The sequence below is a fragment of the Acipenser ruthenus genome, chromosome 43 (assembly GCF_902713425.1).
Source record: "Acipenser ruthenus chromosome 43, fAciRut3.2 maternal haplotype, whole genome shotgun sequence".
In the NCBI taxonomy this organism is placed as follows: Eukaryota; Metazoa; Chordata; class Actinopteri; order Acipenseriformes; family Acipenseridae; genus Acipenser; species Acipenser ruthenus.
In genome coordinates this window covers 8,221,768-8,237,859 of record NC_081231.1, presented here as the reverse complement: position 1 = coordinate 8,237,859, position 16,092 = coordinate 8,221,768, and the positions used below count along the sequence as shown (strand labels likewise).

Here is a 16,092-nt window from a genome sequence, read left to right as displayed (position 1 = left end):
TTGCAGTCATGAAGGGTGCGGTGGCCAAGTGGTAAGGCGTCGGTCTCGTAAACCGAAGAGCACGGGTTCAATCCCCGTCCGTACCTTGTTGCTGTCTTTAAAACACTATTTGTTACTTGTTTGTACCTTTGCAGCTGAAAAGAAAAATTCTATAATGCAACTTGTATTTTAATTTAAATAAAAATGGGGGTATTCGGATTTGAACCGGGGATCTCTTGATCAGCAGTCAAATGCTCTACCACTGAGCTATACCCCGACTCCAACAACACCATTTCCTATCAAGCACAACCAACGATGCCGAGCTGTCAGTTTCAGGAATGCAACCTGTCAAGGCTAGTGATTTTTTACCTCGTATTCTGCAGAAAATTCCTGTGGCGCAATTGGTCAGTGTGTTTGGCTCTTAACCCTTTAAGGACCGAGATTGTGTCAACACATCATACTGAAATTTCAAATTGAAAGCCACAGCTTGCCTTGCCAGACGGCTTTGACAGATTATTTAAGAAAAGCTAAAACGTTCCCCAGAGTGTTCTGAAAACAAGGACACCAATTCCAAGATGTGACTGTAACAAATTGATTTTTTGTGCATTGTTATAGGAAGAGAGTCAAATACAGCCAAAAAACCGCTTGGTCCTTAAATAGTTTAGCAAACGGTTGGTTTCTTGTGTAGCAGGTCTTTATATACATATAGCTACATTTATGTTAATAATTTGACTACGGCACCTTGTGTTTATTGAGGACAAGGACGTCGAGTGGTTGGTTCCCACACAAACTCTTTTATCCAGGAGAAGCCAAGCAATCATATACCAAAAATAATCTTTACAAGTTTTTATTAGTAATTGTTTTAAAAATCTCAAGCACATTAACAATAATGTAAACCATATGACAATGCCACCTTCACTTCACAGTCTAATAATTGTCTAGTAGATTATCTATCTATCTATCTATCTATCTATCTATCTATATATATATATATATATATATAAGGATAATACAATAAAACAAACTCTAAATCTATCAGTTTCATATAGTGCAGTTAATTAAACTAATTACCACAGATTATATGATTGCAGTTTATATAAAATACTTCTATCAGTTTCTTATAGTAAAGTTAATTAACCAGATCAGCAATTCTGTTCTTTTTGTGATACATACAAAGTAGACAACAACGTCAGCAGTTTCAAATTAAAAAAATAAAATTCAGCACATATATCGTTAAAACGATATCGTTATTTTGTTAAAACGATATCGTTATTTTGTTAAAACGATATAGTTATTTCGTTAAAACGATATCGTTATTTTGTTAAAACGATATAGTTATTTTGTTATAACGAAATAGTTATCTCATAAAAACGGAAATAGAAATCAGTGTCAGTCAATAGCTATCTCGTGAAAACGGAAACAGAAATGAGATACGACACTTCCAACATCATGCATACAAATGCAACATCTCATTAACATATCACAAAACCCCAGAAATTAGGAGAGACTGATCACTCATGTCGGATTTGGTGAACAAAATCAGATTTTATTTTGGATTAGCCTTCACCATAAGGAGATTTTGGAATGTTTAGCGCACTTGGATGGAATTATTATAAGCATTAGAACACTTAGACGGTACTTGAAAAGTACAAGACTGCATCGACGAAAACACCCTGATGTACTAGATGTGGCGCTGTATTTAATGCAAGAAATTGAACACTCTGGACACTTACATGGATACAGATTAATGCACTTGAAATGCATTCAAGAAGGATTTGTTGTCAGTCAGAATGGCGTTAGACAGTTGCTTAATATTATTGACTCCCAAGGAGTTCACTTTAGGGGTAGACATCGATTGAGACGCATTGAAGTGAATAAAGAAAGACTGCATTTCCCAGCGTCGCAAGCTGTGCTTGCGCACTGAAGTGAATAAAGAAAGACTGCATTTCCCAGCGTCGCTCTCTCTTTTTAAAGCTGCGCTCACGGAGATCATTCTGTGCAGAATCTGACCAATTTATCCAATGATCTTCTATGAACTGGTCAGATTCTGCACATGATGATCTCCGTGAACGCACCCTTAATGTCTCCCTTTCACAGCTGCCCCGTTCAGCGCAGTTAATTCAGAAGCGGTTCTGTAATTACAGATATTAAGAAAGCGCATTGCTACCTTACAAAAATAAATAAATAAATAATAATAATAATAAAAAACAAAAAAATCACTTATATAGAGAACCATCACGGAACTACGTGTTAAAAATGATCACGTAAATGCGTGACAACAAAGTGACACGTAATTACGAGAAATGAAATTATGATGTAACTACTTAAAAAATATCACGTATATACGTGACAAAGTGACACGTCATTACGAGAAATGAAATTATTATTATTATTTATTTATTAGCAGACGCCCTTGTCCAGGGCGACTTACAGTCGTAAACAAAAATTATGACGTAAATACGTGTTAAAAATATCACGTATATACATGATAAAGTAACACCTAATTACGAGAAATGACATGATCACCTAACTACGTTTTAAAAAATGATCACGTAATTGCGCGATATGGGTCACTTATGGGGGCTTGTTTACCCCCGTGTTGTTTGAGTGGATGCGCTGCAAGTAGGATAGAGTCACTCTAATAACACGTGTACTGCCCTGACTCACGAGTAAATCCTTTACCAGCTTTGAAAAAACGAAACTGTGAGATTGTAGTAGGGTCTTATTATTATTATTATTATTATTATTATTATTATTATTATTATTATTATTATTATTATTCACGTGTGGATTGTGCTTCTCATATTATTATTTGATAAATGTGTATTGTGTGTGTGTGTGTATTGATTTATTTATATAAATGTGTGTTTTGTTGCACAGCTCTTTATTATTATTTCTCATCTCGAGTGTGGTTTGATGTATTTGCTTCACTGGACCCCCCTAAACTACTTTCTCTCTTTCCTCTATGGAACTATACGAGCGAAACTCCGATTGGCTGAAGGACTGTCTGCCCAATGCACGCCCCCCCTGTTGCTTAGCAACCGCGTCTCCCGTTCCACGGCTCTGCTTGCCAGCGGCTCGCTGCTTGATCTCCCCGCCCTGCCAATCATCTACTGCCTTTATAAATGCGGAGGAATATTGTGAGAGGGAGAGCCGGACTTGTGAAGGAGATTCCGCGCTGCAGACTGGAGCTGGAACGCGGAGAGACTTTATAACTTCGTGTCGCACACCAGGAAGGCTGTGTTTGACCGGGAGGGGATCATTTCCAACACGATGTGCAGCGTGCTGGGGTTCCCCGGTCAGGGAGCCTGTTAGTTTATTGTTAACGTTGTGTGGTTTATTTGATAGCTGTCCTGTGTTTTATATATTCATTTTAAATAGATTGGGGGGAATTGGTACCGTGTACTTTATAAATGTAATGTAGTTTGTAACGAGACCATTCAATTGCTGACGTTGTTGTCTACTTTGTATGTATCACAAAAAGAACAGAATTGCTGATCTGGTTAATTAACTTTACTATAAGAAACTGATAGAAGTATTTTATATAAACTGCAATCATATAATCTGTGTGATGTAACTTAAAACGTGAGTATCGATGTTTCTTAAGAAACTGCACAGACGCCATTTCTTAATCAGTGTTAAGTTTATTACATATATGCAGGGAGTCTGGTCCCAGGTACAGGACAAACAGAATACTCGTTCTTACAATTGTTGCATGACATTAAATACCCTTCTGTATAGGTGTCTCTCTCCTCCTCTTTCTCTGACACTTAACCAATAGAAAAGGTACAACTCATTATCCTGTTACCATATATTTCATTTAGTGTGAGTGTGTGTGTGTGTGTGTGTGTGTGTGTGTGTGTGTGTGATCTAGTGTGAAGATCTCTGAACTCAGTGCATTCTTCAAACCCCTGGTGCCACAAAGGTCCATACATCTGGTTTTTGTCATCTTCTTGAGACCATTTGATCCCAGTGGCTTTATCTCTTTGGATCTCTCTGAAGTCTTAGAGCCTGGCTACTTCTGGTCCCCTTGAAAACTAGCTTTATGACCCCCTCATAAACCAGCTGTATTTTCTAAGCAAAAACCTGTTTAACTAGTTTTATACCCCAGTGGACTCCCCGAAGGGCAAGCTTCTTTCATGTCAGGGCTGGAGATCAAAGGACTTGTTTGTACAGCCGTGTGCTGCTGGCCAGCCATTTGCTTTGACACAAAATAATCTTTTTCAGTTGTTACAACTTCAGAGTAACTTCTCTACCATATTGCAGCTTTCATCTATCACAGCAGTGCTTGCATTTTTGGAACTAACAGTTTTTTCTATCCAATGTTAAATCACTTTTCAGAAAAATAACATGAATACAGCCGTCATTCCTCATGCGTAGCAAACTGCTATTCAATACTTGTTCCATGTTTTCCAACATACCCCACTTTTAAAATATAAGATGGAGGGGGGTGACCCGCTACAACCAAGTTGCTGACGTGATCCCGAGCCCTCGGATGTCCTCTTCGCTGGTTCTGAGTAGTCACATCAAGTACCGTGTTTGTATAATATATTATAGTGAAGTATGTTCCTCTCATTCTAAGTCTCTCCATTATGTGTAGGTATCTACCTTGTCTTTGCTGTTTCTCCATGTAAGTATGTCATGAGCAAAAAAACAAACAAAAAAACCAAACAACCATATGTAAAAATAATACAAAAAATGAAAAATAAACATAGAAAAATACAGTAAATACAGTTTATCACTGTACACAGGTGTTATTTCTTATTCATGGTGGCTCCCAGTAAGTTTACAGTTTCCCATCTGCCAATGGTCCTTTCTAACTGTCGGTGTTGTTTTTTCCACCAAAAACACTGAATGCTATTCCACAAGATCAATACTATTACTATTAACAGTATTATTAAAACAATATAATCCCCAAAAGTGTGCCCTAAGGCCTACCATGACCATCCATATCGTTTCAATACGGTGGCTTTTAATTGTGCCAAATCAACTTCGACCTTAGCTTTGAACAGCTTCTGTTCCGCTCTTTGTAGGGCTATTTTAACCAATTTGTGCACTTGAGAAAAAATGACCAAATATGAATCTAGATATGTGTCATCCCACCAAGCAGTAATTTGGAACTCCTCTGCTTCAGGTTCAGGTATATATATATACATACATACATATATATATATATATATATATATATATATATATATATATATATATATATATATATATATATATATATATATATATATATATATATATATATATATATATATATATATATCTCCAATCCGAACTGCATGTGTTGGAGCAAAACAAAATCCTGGAAAAGTCTGACAAGTTAAATCTCCATACTTAAAATTGGTATGTTACTCAACACACACCATTGATATTTCCCAACCTGCACTGCTTTTTTCCACCCCTCTAGTGGATGTACCTCTAATTCAGTGCTTATATTTCTATTAATTCCGGTGATTGCAGGACACCGGCAAACTACATGACTATTTGTTTCATAACAACATGCTTCATGCACCACACCACTCCAGTTCCCTCGTTGAACTTTCCATGTAGCCTTTTCCCAAACTATCACTGTCTCATTGTGTAGTACTCCTATCGGTCTAATCTTCAAACTGTCTTTATACTGGTTATTAGGATCCAGGTATGGTATTGAGAGATAGAACCCTATGTGACCAGGTGGTTCCTTGCCATTCTCCTTTGGCCACACTAAACTAGCTCCCAGGAGGTCAGTCTGATCAGGGTGGATCATTGCCAACCTCAACCTGAGTTCCTCCTGTGCATGTCTAGGTACCACTCTTAGCCTAATGTCCATTATTTCTTCCTTCATTGTTTTTAAAAGGTCACCCGCAAATATTCTACAATCTATTGCTTTGGTCAAATTGCGCAGGGCTCCCTCTGTTCCATCCATTAGCTCATATATAGCTGTACCCTGGAGCCTAATCCCTTGATTTACATACATCTGTCCATTCCCCAATCTTTCTATTCCTTCTCCCACAGCACTTGCTATCCAAGTTTGCCCTTTTGACATTTGATAAATATCCCAGCTGTTTGCAACAGAATTTCCTGCACCAAACCAGCCTGCTATTTCATCAAAAAGTCCCCTCTTCCTACGTTTCTCATTACCTTCATACATTCTCATTACCTTCACACATTCGTTTGGCTATTCGCTCTTTGTAATCTCTTATTGTACTACCTATTTCCCTTTGAAGCCAATTCTGGATATTGGTGTGTTGCTTGCAATGCTGTTCAAACATAACAGTTAGATTTGTGAAATTATACATTACATACGATAATACTATATTCACATTATCCAAAACAGTTCTGAGAATGATACCTTCCCGAGGTAGGGGGTGCAAAAGGGGACATACTTTCGTAGTGATTTTACCTCGATAGTACGGTTTACTGCCCTGTTTCAAGAAATTGGATCACCCTGCATGGAACAAGTGTAAATTACTGACGTACTCAATTCCTTACAGCAATCTAGGCCTCCCAATTTCACCCACCCATCCTGCTCTTTAGCTACGCGGTGCAGTGTTGGTTTAACTCTGTAAGCTCATAATCACATCTTCTATCCGAAACTACAGTACTCTCAGAATAAACTCTATGTTCCAGCTGTGGATCCCCATCCTCTTGATCAGAACCACACTCATGTTGCTCTAACACATTTAGGTGCATCATTATTTTTAACCCGTATGTTAAATTACATCTTTCTAGAATCCAATATTCTAGACCATCTCAATCTTATGATGCACTTAAGACTGATTAAAACCTAAAACTATAACTTCAAAAATGATCACTATGCATTGAACAAGTACTAAAATAGTGCCTCATTTTAGACATATTCAACACTACAGCATATCATTCAAAGTTCACATGATTTCCACAATTAATGTCTAATATAGGTAACCATATTTTTCAGTAGAACAGCTGTTTTCAATTGGTATTTCCATTCAACATAGGATGTACCATTACCTTACAAGTACATATTAATATAGTCTTATGTTCCTAACAACACTCCAAATAATCCATTGCAAGACACCAACCATTTTACCTCCCTATCATGGATGGCAGATACAATGTCTTAACAATGTCACTCTTAAGTGTCATGAACAACACAAACTCCATACTCCCAGTGCCTCTAGAGGTCAATGGTACAACCTTTGCAGTTTTTGTTATTTTACTGAATGTGATTAGTAATAAATTACATGAGACCTTCCCATCTCTGCACTCCAGGATCGCTGACATATTACCTTTAGTATCTTTAAACTAAGACAAATCTTTTCACCAATCATACATCTATACACCAAGTTTATAATACGTAGTTTCATTATCAGGTATGTTAACTGAAATTAACAGTCCCCATTACATCCCCAAAAATGTCACTTTAACGTCATCATAATTTCTTCTTTTGATATGCAGACCGGAATGGTTCCCCATATGTAAGAATGTCTCTGTGGTTTCAGATACCTCCTCATGACCGTCTCTCAGCAACTTACACTCTTGTTCCAGATATATGGTAGAGCTTAATTACTACATATCATGGACAAGCATTGTAAAGTTCTGCAGGTTAATATGTACAGTTCCTGTTTGCATATCCAAATTGTCCCACAAGTGTACTGGAACTTTCTGCACAAACTCTTCTGAAATGGTCCTCTCAGTTCCGATGAACAGCATTGTGCTTCCATTCCACATAAACGCCATCAGTATTATCTCGGAACCTGTGGAGAACAAGTGCAGTATTTATTCTTTTGATTAATATCTGATTTAATTTCAAAAGGGTTAATTCTTGAATAGTCTCTTTTTCATCTGCATTGATAATGTTTTTGCAATTCTAAGAATCGCCAATGTCTGTTAATTCTATCTTGTATTTTTCTCAGAGCCTATGTCCACCCCATATTGTGAACATAATATAAAATATCAGTTCCAGCATGAACCTGTAGGAGAAGAGAAAAGCCTTAGACCTGTGTCTGTACTCTGAAAGTAACTACAAATCTCTATCTGCTTCATTGCTCACAATTACTACTCTAAACTAACTGCATCAGTGCCCTTAGGGATTTCCGCTCTCCAGCAGGCTTGCTTATCAGTGAAACTAGTTTTCAAGCCAGTTTTCACTCCCTCATTTTTGTATTGCCAATTTCAAATTGATTTCTCCCAGTTTGTCCATTATCTCATATGAACCTCCCCAATCAGCCTTCCAACCCCCCCCTTTTTTTTTTTTTTTTTTTTTTTAATTTGAATGGAGACCCTGAGTGGGGTTGGAATCAGTGCCTGTTTTAATGCCTCAATTCAGGTGTTCATAGAGGGTGACAGCTAGTTCGCTGTATCCTTCCATGAAGTCCTGACAGAATCCAAATATGCCCAAAAAGGATCTAAGGGGCAGATTTTTAATCAACTTTTTATTTCCTGGGTCAGGTGTGTGTCCTCCAGCTTCCACCTGTACTCCTAAGAAACAAACAGATTACTTCATTAATGCAGCTTTCTTTAGATTTAATTTGAGAGCAGCGTGCTCCATGAGATCCAAAACTTCCTCCAGCAACAGATAGTGCTTCTCCGCAGTTCCCGTTGCAACAGTATGTCGTCCACATACTGTATGATATTACCTAGTTGAGAACAGTCCTGTAAGATGTTAGTCATACATTGATCTCTCCCTTCTTGGCAAGACGTCCAGAGCACATATCCCAATAACAGTTGAAAAGAAAGTTTACAAAGAAATGTATTCAAACGTTAATGTTTCTCAATAACGCATACAGAAATAAAAGTACTGCCTATTCTTGCTGCAATTAATAACAGCATCCTTTTTAGCAGATCAAAATAAATCAGGATCTATTATAGAAATAGTCCAGTGAGAAAGAAAATGTGTGTGCACATAAACCTGACCTTCATGAGCACCTGTTTATGATGCTTCCTTTTTAGAATGTGATCCACAAGCTTTACCAACCCAGAGCTCTTTGGGTGGCAGAGGACATGGAATCACTGTACTTCGCCAACCAGGGCGCAGGTTGCTTCATGCTTAAGCCAGCGAATATATTCTTTATTTGATTAATTTACACGGGCGTTTCCCCATGGTCAATCCTACCAAGTGCATTTGTATTACTGTGAGTGCATAATTACTTTTGCTACTGCGACTGTCTGTTCTGTATTAGACAGTGAGAAGTTGACTTTATTTTGCATCACAATATTTCCATTAGCTCAGCGTCCTGTGCTGAACTTCCACAAGAGAGTATTCATACCCTATATTCACAGACAAACACACAAACATTAACCAACAGACTGTCTATCATACCAGTATCACAATCCATCACGCCTGCAGTCCTATACTGCACCATCAATAATCTCATGTCACTCATGATTTATTCATGTTTCAGTTATCACATTAATCTAATTATCATCACCTCTCCTGTAAGAAGCTCCGTAAAATACTAATTGTAACCAACATAAACAAAACACATCGTAAACATGTGTGCAAACATCCCATTTCACATCACTCGCGTAGCTCTGAGTGACACTGCTTTTGTCTCCTGCATCACTGCATTCTGATGCCTTAGCAGAAGTTGAAATCCCTGTAGATCACTCTGATATCGATTGTGACCTCTTTTTCCCCATTTGAATTGTATTTTATGCTCTCTAACAATTCAACTTTTTTTTTTCCTTCTACTCGTGTATGGTAGTGTGCTTTAGCAACATCAGAATAAACCCAGTTAATACTGATAACATCAGTGCTTTATTAAACTACGTGTTTTCCATTCAAAGAGAATGCAATCTCCCTGTTTAATTCAACATGAACTAAACAATCATTAATAAACAGACCCCTTAAATAAAACATCATTTTAACTCTGCACTTTTTTTAGCTACACCAATAATACAAACTCTACCACTCATGTGATCTTGGTTTCAAATATGTATTCATAGGTGATTCATAAAATTCACCCGTGTCTTAAACATAAAATTCACTCTCAAACAAACACGTAACATTCATTCATGAAAATATTTTTAATAAAATATTTCCAGGTCGATAATTTAATTTGTTTCAGATTTATTGATCTCCAAAAACATTTGTTCTCTTCCTAAAAGTCTTTTTATTTTTTTGGTCTGTCTAACAGTGATCTATTCTCATTCTCTACAGTCTTTTCTCTCTCTGCCCAAATATGGTCACGCAAGTTTTTTTTTATTCCTCCCTGAATCTGCGACCAGGGAGACACAGACCCTGCATACCAAAATAATACCACCACTTTCTTTTCAAGTAAATCCTCTATCAGAAAGACAAAATGTTCCTCTTGTTTACCAATATAATCCTGAACAAACTATTAATTGTTGCTTTGTATATTTGTGTTATTGTTTTAGTTCAAAGGTTGGCCATTCCTTTGCATTCAAACACTAACACAATACAAATAACTCATCAGTTAACATGGGTCTCTTTCCCTTATCAAACCCTCTTATGATCGAGGCAAGACAATAAGTATTCATGCTGGTTCTTAGTACATAGTTTTTCTAAGATGTTACTTTATCTCCACGCTTAAGCAAAATCAGAATTACTCAAACAATCATTAATAAGCAACTTCTTAATTACATTTTAATGTGACCTTGTAATTTTACAGTTTTTTTTGTTTTGTTTTGTTTTTTTGTGGGCTACCAGTTTTGAATCGCCTTTGTCTTTTTCTTCTTACAAGACACACACTCCTGACCTGTCACATGAACATGTACATTACTGTTCTGTACATAGCTTCCCTTTTTGCCATGTTTTAACACATAGTCTATGTTCCATCTTCTCCAGTCATCCATTTGATGACATTGAGGGTCATCTTCTAACATATTTGGAGTTGATCAGACTCCCAACAAAACACAAAACTAACAAAAAAAACAACAACACTTTTTAGTTTTGTCTTGTTTTTACCAATATTCCGTGTTGAAAGCTAAGCTTAATGAAGCATAAACTTTTATCTTGGTTTATTGCACATTTAATTTACACTTTTGTATGTGCTATTTGGGCTTAACTGGAACTTATTGTCTGATTGTTCCTTATCTGTACCACCTAATGTGGACAGTTAAATAAGAGGCTTATCCTATTGCCCCCTTATCGTGACTTATAAACCAAACAGTAAAAACAAAGACAAAACAGGTGTAACAAATCCTCTCAAAAACAAACATAAAACATAAATCCGAGTATGCCCGTACCTGTTGAGCTATACAAGTCCGTGTAACTAGTCCAATAGACTCTACTGGCACGTCATAACACTACACGATTTACTCCGACTTTTTTAGGAATCCAGAGGTCCTCTTTCATACCTAAAGTCCTAATAGTCAATACACTTTTAGTTCAGCGGTCAATCTCTCTTGACTTAACTAATTGTGTCCTCAATGTACATGAATTATCAAGAAGTCCTCTTTCATATTCTACCCTTGATTCTCACTACATTCTAAACACTGCATATAAAACAATAAACCAGTAACTACTCACCAATGTACGTGGTTATATGTTCGAGCTGAAGTCCTGATTCAAAGATTCTCTCAAACCGTCTGGTCAGAAGTTAGAAGCAGTCTCTGTCCATTTGCTTTGTCCTGGTCCTGTGCACGGGATTCAGGCTGGGCAAATGGGTTTCTCTGCAGTCAGGTATCAAACCCCCCCCCCGGTTTTTTGAAAAAAACTGTCAGGAAACAGTCCGCAGGTGGCTCGCCAAATGATGTAACTTAAAACGTGAGTATCGATGTTTCTTAAGAAACTGCACAGACGCCATTTCTTAATCAGTGTTAAGTTTATTACATATATGCAGGGAGTCTGGTCCCAGGTACAGGACAAACAGAATACTCGTTCTTACAATTGTTGCATGACATTAAATACCCTTCTGTATAGGTGTCTCTCTCCTCCTCTTTCTCTGACACTTAACCAATAGAAAAGGTACAACTCATTATCCTGTTACCATATATTTCATTTAGTGTGAGTGTGTGTGTGTGTGTGTGTGTATGTGTGTGTGTGTGTGTGTGTGTGTGTGTGTGTGATCTAGTGTGAAGATCTCTGAACTCAGTGCATTCTTCAAACCCCTGGTGCCACAAAGGTCCATACATCTGGTTTTTGTCATCTTCTTGAGACCATTTGATCCCAGTGGCTTTATCTCTTTGGATCTCTCTGAAGTCTTAGAGCCTGGCTACTTCTGGTCCCCTTGAAAACTAGCTTTATGACCCCCTCATAAACCAGCTGTATTTTCTAAGCAAAAACCTGTTTAACTAGTTTTATACCCCAGTGGACTCCCCGAAGGGCAAGCTTCTTTCATGTCAGGGCTGGAGATCAAAGGACTTGTTTGTACAGCCGTGTGCTGCTGGCCAGCCATTTGCTTTGACACAAAATAATCTTTTTCAGTTGTTACAACTTCAGAGTAACTTCTCTACCATATTGCAGCTTTCATCTATCACAGCAGTGCTTGCATTTTTGGAACTAACAGTTTTTTCTATCCAATGTTAAATCACTTTTCAGAAAAATAACATGAATACAGCCGTCATTCCTCATGCGTAGCAAACTGCTATTCAATACTTGTTCCATGTTTTCCAACACTGTGGTAATTAGTTTAATTAACTGCACTATATGAAACTGATAGATTTAGAGTCTGTTTTATTGTATTATCCTTATATATATATATATCTCTACTAGACAATTGTTAGACTGTGAAGTGAAGGTGGCATTGTCATATGGTTTACATTATTGTTAATGTGCTTGAGATTTTTAAAACAATTACAAATAAAAAACTTGTAAAGATTATTTTTGGTATATGACTGCTTGGTTTCTCCTGGATACAAGAGTTTATGTGGGAACCAACCACTCGACGTCCTTGTCCTCAATAAACACAAGGTGGTGTAGTCAAATTATTAACAAAAAATTAGCTATATGTATATAAAGACCTGCTACACAAGCAACCAACCGTTTGCTAAACTATTTAAGGACCAAGCGGTTTTTTGGCTGTATTTGACTCTCTTCCTATAACAATGTTTGTTACAGTCGCATCTTGTAATTGGTGTCCTTGTTTTCAGAACATTCTGGGGATCATTTTAGCATTTCTTAAATAATCTGTCAAAGCTGTCTGGCAAGGCAAGCTGTGGCTTTCAATTTGAAATTTCAGTATGATGTGGTGTTGACACAATCTCGGTCCTTAAAGGGTTAAAAGCCAAACACACTGACCAATTGCGCCACAGGAATTTTCTGCGGGATACGAGGTAAAAAATCACCAGCCTTGACAGGTTGCATTTCTGAAACTGACAGCTCGGCACCGTTGGTTGTGCTTGATAGGAAATGGTGTTGTTGGAGTCGGGGTATAGCTCAGCGGTAGAGTATTTGACTGCTGATCAAGAGATCCCCGGTTCAAATCCGAATACCCCCTTTTTTATTTAAATTAAAATACAAGTTGCATTATATAATTTTTCATTTCAACTGCAAAGGTACAAACAAGTAACAAATAGTGTTTTAAAGACAGCAACAAGGTACGGACAGGGATTGAACCCGTGATCTTCGGTTTACGAGACCGACACCTTACCACTTGGCCACTGCACCCTTCATGACTGCAAATGAACCCTTCACACTGCACCCTTCATGACTGCAAATGAAATCGGAAGCTTGGACTCTATTGAGAAGGCTGCCCGGAAAGGCAATCTGGCTGGAAACCAACCTTACAGTTAACAGCTGAATGCCAAGGATGGGCAAAATAGTCTCGGAAACTCTTTAAATAGAAAACATTGGTCTCCATATTTATTTAAAATACACATAGAAAATAGGTTGCCAGACATGTATTTTAAATAGAAATGAGTAAATACTATTTTGCAAATAGTATTTTTTTAAAACACTTGACACCCTCTACCGGCTGTAGTATACACCCATTTTTTATTTATTTTTTTCATAATAATGAACTGAAAGTTTCAGTACTGCCTCAGTCCACAAGCCTGTCAGTAACCCTATTTTGATCCAAAAGAACTGGTACTTCTATAGCAATAATTACAATAGTTTTAGGCTGTCTTTGAAAATGAATTAATTTGGAGTTAAGAATCGTACATCTTTTACCAGAAACATTTTGTTTTACATTAAATGGATTTCATATTAGAGTGAAGCTATGGTCGCATTGCTGAGTAAGGAATGACCATAAAACAAGGCACATGCTAATTCTGAGGACACACTCGTTTGAGGTGTTAACCCTATTATTTGCAGCAGCAGCGATGCAATTTTAAAGCTTTTCACCATTTTTCAACTTTTTTTTTTACTTAATACAAAAATGCAGTTTCTGCTCAATTTGTAATAAAGCAGTACTTGTTATATGATCCTGATAGTAATCGTAATATAATCAGAGTCTTCTGAGGACACAGACGCCGTTACCCACAGTGACTTACAATCATAAACAAAAATACATTTCAAGAATCACTGTACAAGTATTTATACATATAAGAGCAAGATAAATACAATGACTTCAGTTCTAAAAAGTACAAGTATATGACAAAATACGATTCAATAATCAGAGCAGATAACAGTGTCAGTGATAGTTACATCAGGATATGATTAAATGCAAAATACTACAGATTGAATAACACTTGTGGCAGATTACAGTGCAGTAAATGCAGTAAAATAGGGAGCAGATCAGAGCAAGTAAAGCGCATTTAAGAAAGAGTGATAAAGTGTCCACAGGGAAAATAGGAGTTCTACAGGTGCTGTCTGAAGAGGGGAGTCTTGAGGAGGTGCTGGAATTGATTAAGTTGCGCTATGCACACATGCACATTCATAAAACATAATATATGTGCACTCTTTTATTGTAACACTCAACAGAAATGCGCAAGGCAAAATATCAATCAATCTCACTCTTGGTTCATTTATTTGAAGCACTGCTTCGACAAATGTCGAACAAAAGAGAAACCTCGAAGAGGATGGTTTTGATCCATCGACCTCTGGGTTCTGGGCCCAGCATGCTTCTGCAGCGCCACTCTGCTACTACCTGACAATGCAGCGCTCTGCAGTCAGTAGAGCATCAGACTTTTAATCTAACGGTCCAGGGTTCAAGTCCCTGTTCGGGCGGTGCTCATTTTTAGCACTATGAATCCATATAGCACGAACAAATGGCAATTTACGCAATGTTCAAGTCCCTGTTCGGGCGGTGTTCATTTTTAGCACTATGAATCCATATAGCACGAACAAATGGCAATTTACTCAATGTTTTTGACTATTTTGGTGACCGGTTTCCCCACCCCAGTGATAAAACGTGAACCAAATGTAACGTTGGGATGTATTGCATTTGTACAGACAATTTTAAAAAAAACTGCTGATGTTTAACAGACAGATAAAGCTAAAGCAGTGGCGTTGGTGGTATAGTGGTGAGCGTAGGTGCCTTCCAAGCAGTCGACTCTCAAAAGCATGTGTTAGTTATTCACTTAATCCGTTAATATATTAGCAGCAATTGTAAAACCAGCATATACTATAGCTAGGATAATAAGTAATAGTGGCAGGATAATTGTAGCACATTAATATATAGTATACATAGCATAAACTAATAAACAACACTTTAATATTACAATATATATATATGGGGTGCAAATAAAAATGTCAATTAATATGCATAATACATGTTAACAAACGGCTCTCACAACCCATCAACCAATGATATGTGACAAAAGGTAAGCAGCAATACACCGTTAGCAGCGTTGTAAACAATAGCAGTATTCAAGGTGAGTATCAATAACTCATTAGAAACATGTTCAAATAATAGCAGCACTCAAGGTGTGTATTGTTAGCTCATTAGCATTCTGTGTTACCATATTTTGTTACCAAAAAACAGCCCCTCCAAAAAAACACAATGGCAGCAATCAAGTTAAGTATCACTACTTCGTAATCAACAGGTTAAGTAGGAGAGTGGGAGAGGGGAGGGATAAGCCACGCACACCACACAGACACAATGTAATGTGAATACAAGTCATATTTTGTTACCAAGAAAGCGCTTCATGGTCCGCCAGCGGGAACATTCGACACTTTGGAGCAGCAGGAGAGACCTGCCATGAGCTCTGCAGGACATCACCGTCGGTTCCATGGTGTAGTGGTTAGCACTCTGGACTCTGACTCCAGCGAGCCGAGTTCAAATCTCGGTGGGACTT

General features: G+C 37.5%; 4 non-coding genes across 4 annotated transcripts; 2 read left to right on the top strand and 2 right to left on the bottom strand.

Annotated features, from left to right (window-relative positions):
- The first annotated feature begins 14 nt into the window (after positions 1-14).
- Positions 15-86, top strand: trnat-cgu (transfer RNA threonine (anticodon CGU)). The gene has a single exon. It is a non-coding gene; the product is annotated as a tRNA-Thr (tRNA).
- A 98-nt stretch (positions 87-184) lies between these two features.
- trnas-gcu (transfer RNA serine (anticodon GCU)) lies at positions 185-256 on the bottom strand. Its single transcript has one exon. It is a non-coding gene; the product is annotated as a tRNA-Ser (tRNA).
- A 13,191-nt stretch (positions 257-13,447) lies between these two features.
- On the bottom strand, positions 13,448-13,519 carry trnat-cgu (transfer RNA threonine (anticodon CGU)). Its single transcript has one exon. It is a non-coding gene; the product is annotated as a tRNA-Thr (tRNA).
- Positions 13,520-16,020: 2,501 nt separating this feature from the next.
- On the top strand, positions 16,021-16,092 carry trnaq-cug (transfer RNA glutamine (anticodon CUG)). Its single transcript has one exon. It is a non-coding gene; the product is annotated as a tRNA-Gln (tRNA).